We start from the raw sequence: 8,219 nt of genomic DNA on the forward strand, positions 1-8,219 counted from the left end.
GGGCATACTTGTGGTCCAATGAAAAACTATGGTACTTGAATGACCTAACCTGTTCCTTTTGGCCTCTGCCAATGACTTCACTGTCCAATCTATTTAAGTCAAAATCAAAGTAATCATCCTTGGCACCTTCTTCCTTAACCCACATATCCAATCTATCAATAAGTGTTGTCAACTTGAGGGGTGCGGCCGGAGCTCCAGTGGCGCAATCGGTTAGCGCGCGGTACTTATAAGTCTTGTCCATTTTACTTACCAAATATCTCCCAAATCCATCCCTTTTCTTCATTACAACCCCAATATTTCAAGGTCCCTTTATCTCTTACTTAGTCTACTGCTAGTCTGCTCATATCCGCCCAACCAACAAACTTATCTAAACCGTTCTCTTCACTAGTGTTGAGAAAAAATCTTAAGCATCTATTCTCAATTCATGTATATATTTAAATTTTAAATTGTACATGTATTGCTGAAAAATGGTATATAGTCTAATGAGTAAGTCACAGGCTCTGGAATCAGACATCCTGGCTTTGAATCCTGCTCTAATACTTCCTTACTAAGTGACCTTGGACTGGTTTCTTAAGCCCTGTTTCACTTTTCGTATCTGTAAAATGAGGACCATAATAGTATCAAACTCAGAGTTATGAAGAGTAAATGAGTTAATGTATGTAAACTGCTTAGTAGCGTGTTTAGTTACATAGTATGTGTTCCATAAAAAGCTAGCCCTTACTATGACTATTATAACACATTTTGAAGATATTTTTTAAAGGATGAGAAAAAATTAGTATCTAGTATCTTCTCCCACTTTAAATTTTGACCACTTTGAGACTACTTCTCTATCCTATAGCTAGCTACTGTGATCTTGAAATAATGGCACTATGCTGCTTAAATCCCTTCAGATGGCTTACTTGTTAACTCTTTGAAGAAAGCCCCTCTAAACTGCCTTTTTTACTTCCCCGGGTTCATTTCCAAACATCTTCTGTCTGTTGCCTAATGATTCTAATCCTTTTATCTTGTTTTAATAGTCTCTTCTATTAGATATTCTTATAGTACTATGTACCTTCCCACCTTACACTTATTACAATTTAAATTATTTAATCCAGTCTCTTCACTAGATTGTAAGTTTCTTGAGGTCAAAACTATGTCTTGTTCACCCTTGTATCTTCAGAAAGTAACTCAATGCTTGCTATATTCAGTACTCTGTGGATAAATGAATTGGGTAACCCTTCGGGATTCCAATTTTTCATGTAGGTGGAGGAAAATCTTTGAATCCATTCAAAATTATTAGCTTCTCGCCCTGGCTGGCGTAGCTCAGTGGACTGAGCGCAGGCTGCGAACCAGGCATCGCGGGTCCGATTCCCAGTCAGGGCACATGCCTAGGTTGCAGGCCATGGCCCCCAGCAACCGCACATTGATACATTGATATTTGTCTCTCTCTCTCTCTCTCTCTCTCTCTCTCTTTTTCTCTCTCCTTCCCTTCCCTATCTAATAGGGAATCTAAAAATAAATAAAATCTTTAAAAAAAATAAAAAATATATATTAAAAAAAATTATTAGCTTCTCCTTATGAGGCTCTAGGATGGTTACTTAAATAGTGGAAATGGTGGGCATAGATATTTGCCCCCAGTAAGGAGCTTTATGCCCCTACCTGATAGAAAAAATTATGAAGTCCTGAAGAAGTGAGAAAAGTTCTTTAACAGAGAAGCAGCTATTTTTAACATTTCATAATACTAGGTTTCTTATTTTTTATGGCTTAGAACATTGCTTCCCAAACTTTTTCAATACTTAGAAAATGAATACTTGTATTACTGTATTTTGCTGTGTATAATGCACACCCACATTTTTGTGTACATTATACACTGGACCATGGTGCCCATGGTACATAGTCATTATTCCCATGTATAATACGCACCCATATTTTTCCCTCAAAAATTTGGGCAAAAAGTGCATGTTATCCATGGCAAAACACAGTATACTGTGATAAAAAAGATGAGGCTGCTTCTGTTGAGAGGCAATAGAAGTTAGGAGTCCAGCCACCCCAGGCCCAGAGCTGCCATCTTGAGATGGGATTTTTCTGTACCATCATAACTAAAACCCATTGGAGGCTTAAGATGTTTGTTTAAAAATTGCCTGTTGAAGTGGTTAAAATGGTAAATCTGGTATTACATATGTTTAACCACAATGAAAAATTATGTGGCAGCAGTAAAAATTCTGGAATACTGAGAACTAGAGAATTTTGAAACTATATAGATTTTAAAATCATCTAACTTAAGCCATTTTACAACTGAAACTTGATTCTACTTAACTCCTACCATTGGGTAGCTGAGGGTTGTGAAGTTTAAAATTACATAGTAGTTGCAACTGATACCACTAAAATTATGTGGTTTCAGACCTCATGTAAGTCATCAGTTAATCCTTAAAATAGCCTTTGGTCAGTTCTTTCTGTTTCCTTTGCTGTCATACAAACTTTCACTATTTTCTCAAACCTTTGTATAGTATTGTAACTCCCAACAGACACCCTAGCTTTCTGGTTACACAAAACAATTGAGCTCAATAGGTGTGATCTTCTTGAACTTCTCTTTTGCTTTCTCAATCCTGTGAATTAGGCAATACTATTTTGTAAGTAAAAAAAAGGAAACCTGAGCCCTAGCCAGTGCAACATCCTGTACATCGAATGGTTACCGGTTTGAATCTCTAGGTTGCAGGTTCAATCAACAGTCGGAGAGCCTACAAGAGGCAACCATTCAGTGTTTCTCGTTCGTCACCTTTCTCTTTAAAAACCATGCAAAAATGTCCTTGGGTGAGGATCAAAAAAACCAACCAACCAACCAACAAACAAAAAACATGAATCCAGTTGCTTCTCATCCCCTTTTTAACACACTGGGCCAAGCCATCATCATCTCAAATGTCTTCTGCAGCAATAGCCTTTTTCTTTAAATCAGCTGTTTTCTACTTCCACTGTTTTCCCCTTGCAGTGTATTCTCCACAGCAGTCAGAGTAGTCCTTTAAAACCTAAGAACATGATGTTCCCCCTGCCTAAAATATTCCAGGATCTTCTCATCTCCTTAGAATAAAATAAAACCGCTTTCTATGGAGTCAGGGCAAGTCAACGATTATATTCTACTGATGTTACATTCTAAATTTAGCTTTGATTTAGTGCTTTCCTTTCCATTCTCACACTTAACTGCTCTAGGTTAGGCCCTGATATTTCTCACTTAGACTACAGCCTTGTTTCAAACCTTGTTCACCTTAATGCACTCTCCACTCAGCTGCCAGAGATTTAAATCATTTCTGATCCTGGGACCACCTTGGTTAAAACCTTTTGGGGCACTCTGTTGCCTAAAGGTTAAAATTCAGTCCCTTTAAAATGTCACAGGAGCCCTTTCTAGCCTTTATATTCTCTACCCTCTGCCCCACCCTTTCCTTTCAATAGGAAACTTATTTTATTCCTCCTTTGTCCCCTTCACTGTTTTATTGTGGCTCATACAATCTCTTAGAATTGCCTTCACCCTGATCCTTTATATTTTACCGTTCTACTTTAAGATTCGGGTGACTCGGCTTCCAGGAGGCTAACCTAACGTTGCTCTTTACCTCTTTCCTACCCCCTTCCAAAAATAGCTTTCCTTATTCTCTCATACCCCTTTATATATCTTTATCACTTTATTTAACACCATTATACTGTATTTTGTATCTTTTCCAACTAGGCTGTGGGTGGTTATTTGACAGCAGAGATTATGCTTTCTTTATTCTCCTCAGAATTCCTCGTTCTTACCAGAGTCTTAGCACAGTACTACACAATAGAGCAATATATATAATTTAAAAGTTTCTAGTAGCCACATTTGGAAAAGTATAAACAGGTGAAATTAACTTAATATATTTTATTTAATTAAATCTATCTGAAATGACCCTGGCCTGGTAGCTTAGTTGGTTAGAGGGTTGTTCCCATATGCCAGGGTTGTGGGTTTGATCCTTGGTGAGGACACATACAAGAATCAGCCAATGAATGCAGAAATAAGTGGAACAAAAAATCGATGTTTCTCTCTCTCCCTTCTCTCTTTCTAAAATCAAAACATAAGTAAGTTTTATCTAAAATATTATTTCAGCCCTGGCTGATGTGGCTCAGTGGATTGACCACTGGCCTGTGAACCAAAAGACCATTGGTTCGATTCTCTGTCAGGGTACATGCCTGGGTTGCAGATCAGGTCCCTAGTTGGGCGTGTGCTACAGGCAGTCAGTTGATGGCTTCTCACACACATCAATGTTTCTCTCCCTCTCTTTCTTCCTTCTCCTCTCTCTGAAATAAATAAAATCTTAAAAAAATAAAATATTTTAACATGTAATCAGTATAAAAATTTATTAATGAAACTTTCTACATTCTTTTTCTTCATGCTATTCTAAAAAATTTGATGTGTATATTTATAGTACATCTCAATTTGGATTGGCTGCATTTCAAGTGCTCAAAGCCACATGTGGCTAGTGGCTACTGTATTAGACCACATAGACCTAGCACATGTAATGAACAAATGAATTATGTGATGTATCTGAAGAACCAGGATCGAGTTGAGAGACTGAGACAACAATATCTGATTCCTAGTCTAAGGCTATTTCTGCTATTTGTGCTGAAATAGCACAAATTCCCATCTTGCTCCCATTCCAACATCATCCCATTCCCCTCTTCCCCCACCATTGAGGGCCTGTATCTTTAGGCAAAAATTTAAAAGTAAGTGATTAAACCCATTATGAATATTTACATAATACTGTTCAGCACTTCTAAAATGAACACACCAGTGAGCTATTTTAAGAATAACAAAACTATTTTAAGAATAAGACAAAAGACTGTTTGAGAGATAAGGCTTTAAAACAAAAGAAAAGTATGCGAGTGTCAACTAGAACACTTGCTGTAATTGTTTGAAACTTGCTTACAGTAATTACCAAGTGTTGTTTGGGGATAGGTATGTACATCAATTAGTAATCTTGCTCCAAGTGCCAAAACGTTTTGTCTGTGATTCGAATTGATGCTGCCAAGATCCAGTTAGGTTGAGCAGTAGTTTAATAGTTGTTTTAAAAGATATATTTAACATTCATGAAGGGTGTCAGTATCAAACTTTTTATTTTGACAGTTTTAGGTGGTCATTAAAGTGCCACATACACATTAAAGATTATACATGGGTTTCCAATTAGAAAAATTAGCCTCATGTAGTCTGGCCAATTTCCAACTTAGATAAAGTAGATTTATTTTGATTTTCACTATGGCTACATATACCTTCTTCATTTATTTTTATAAACTATTAAAGTAGTTTTGTTTCATTAAATATCATTCACTTAACTACTTCATTTCATATCACTAATAGGCAAGATTTTACTAGATATGTATTTTTCCCAATTTAGGAACCATCTCTTTTTATTTGGTGAAGATAGTACAATATACTATAAAATTATGTAGTTGCCTAGGTTTAAACGATGAGCTGATCAAGAATGTTGATCTGTGAACAAAAATTAAAATTTTTTAAAAAATGTTGATCTGTTATTGCAAGATGATTTGTTATCAATGGAAAGTGTCATCTTTTTCTTTCATTTATAATACAGTGGCTGCTTGGGTAATATTTGATACCTATGCAGATAGGTTTATGAAGCCCAGGACTTTTGTTAGTTAGCCCTGGCATTTATAAGATTGGCCTGAACACTTAACACTGACTGTTAATACTGGCATTTATAAGAACCTCCGAGTTTAGCTGATGCAGTGATGATAAAAGAATTTGACAGTGATCACTAAGACCTTAGGGTAGAAAAGTAGATTTTATTCTGGTAATCTTGAAAAACTAATCTTTACTTTTTTTATCCAGTAAATATAGTACTATACTACATTGTCCTATGTACATTTATATAATGCTACCATGATTGAAGTTGTGAGAACAATATTTATATACAATAATGTAAATGGAAAATATGAAGGTTAACTATAGGAACAAGCCACCTGCAGTCTATTAATTAAAGCATTCCTTGATAGGTTCACAAGAGCAAACATGTTTAATATTTATTGCTTTGTCCACTTTTAAGAAAATAATGATTCAATCTTAAATGGTAATTTTCCCATCTGTGAATTGATAAATTTATTCACTGCTAGCAAATAGTTGTAATATTTAATGTATTCATGTCTCACAAATTACAGATACGATATGTCTGCAAACAGTTCACTGACTTTCCCACCACCCCTGCAGTTTTTCCTGTTCTTACGTTTGTTTAAATTTTGGGTTCGTGCTTTTCCTAATCCAGATATTAGTTTAAGGTTAAGGTAGCTTTGATAGTTACCATTCCAAAAATGTTTTATGTCCAAAATTCTTAGAGGAGAACTTTGGTTTCCGCCAATACTTACCAATTTTACTTAAGTTATAATCAGAATTACTAGAAATATATAGTGAAATTAAATTATGCTTTAATTCACTTCACACTCTTGGTGACAATTTGCGTTTATAGAGGACTTTTTTAGCTATAGTTTTTACAGCCTATGCTTGCATGGATATTAAGACTGAAATAAATAGACTTCCTCTTCCCAAATCTAGGATGCTTCTTATATAAAGTGACCATATGCCCTGGCTTACCAGCAACAGATCTGGTTAATGTCTGTTGTTCTGGCTAATTATTAATAGGGCTTCTGTTGACTCTAAAAAATGTCCTGGTTTTGGTTATAAATCATATGATCAGAAGCCTTAAGGAATTTGAAGTATAAACTAATAAAATAAGGTCATTACATGACCTTCTTTAGTCAGGAGTATTTCCTTCTCAACTATGTACAGACCTATCTAAACTCTTCTTAGAGACTATTATGGTACAGATAATATAAGCCATAATACTATTTGATTTATTGATAGTACTCTGAAATTCCTGAGTTTAGAAGTGGTTTGTTTAATACTGATAGGAAATGGATTCAAGAACAATTAACGATGGTAAAATACAAAGTGCTTTTCCTACATTGCTTCTCTTTTGAGTTTAAAAATAACTGCCATAAAAGTAGAATCAGTACAGTTTTCATCTTTCCACAGAAGTTGAGAAATTAGGTGGTTTGACTAGCATTATATGTACAAGCTAGTAGATGAGTTGACTTCAAACCCAATCTTCTGACTATAAGTCCTTTATCTATGTTCTTTGCAGTACACCCTACTATTTTTGAGCCATAAAATCTATTTAAAACTTACCGTGTGTTTTTCATTTTTTTTATCCTCACCTAAGGATATGGTTATTGATATTAGAGAGAGGAAGGGAGAGGGGTGGGGAGAGAGACACATTGATGTGAAAGTTATAGATTGGTTGCCTCCTGTCTGCGTCCCATCTGTAATCAAATCTACAACCTTTTGATGGACAAGATGACACTCCAACTAACTGAGCCACCCAGCCAAGGCTTACTAAAAGGACTTTCAAATTTGATAGCAATTTAATGTTAAATCATAATTGAGAAGAAAAAATAAACTGGGCTCTCTCAGTCAGGGTTGGAGGGAATTACCTAGCATTTTGGACTAATCTCAGTTCATTTTTTTTATTTTTTTGGCATTAATAATTGTATTTCTTAGTAATTAGGGCCCACGTGCTTTTTTACCTTGCCTTACAATAAGTGTAGACATTTGAGAGATGAATATAAATTGACTTGTAATGGAATTAGCAAACATGTTTATATTAGCCTTTCCTAGCCACAAGTTGTGGACTCTTCTATGCAGTCAGTTTAAAACTAAATAGAGTAAAGGGTTAATTTTAACCCTTGAATTAATTATGTTGTAATCTCAGAAGGGACCAGAGCAGGAAGTGCTTTAAAAAACTGTGACACTGTTCTACAATCCATGATGGCACATAGCCACATTCCCACCATATGGTATTGGGCAAGTCCTGAGCTAGGAGATAGGACGAGGTTTTAAGCTCTGGCCCTATCTCTGATTATCTGCATGTTTCATAGATAAGTCTTATTTCCCCAACTGAAATATGAGAATAATCATACTTACTATGTCCAAAGAGGTTGTTGTAAGAATGAAATAATATATGTGAAATTTCTTTTAAAGAAGACTTCATAGATGTTTGAACTAGCATACCTACTGGGAATTAACAATGGTGGAAGAAGAACCTTGCCTATTGGAAGCAGAAGGCATGTGCAAAGATTCTGTTGTGGGGAATCATGAATTCTAGAAACCATAAGTATATACTAATGTATTATATAGGTTGCTATTGGAAAGTCAGCAGAAGTTC

This window comes from Phyllostomus discolor, chromosome 9 (assembly GCF_004126475.2).
Source record: "Phyllostomus discolor isolate MPI-MPIP mPhyDis1 chromosome 9, mPhyDis1.pri.v3, whole genome shotgun sequence".
In the NCBI taxonomy this organism is placed as follows: Eukaryota; Metazoa; Chordata; class Mammalia; order Chiroptera; family Phyllostomidae; genus Phyllostomus; species Phyllostomus discolor.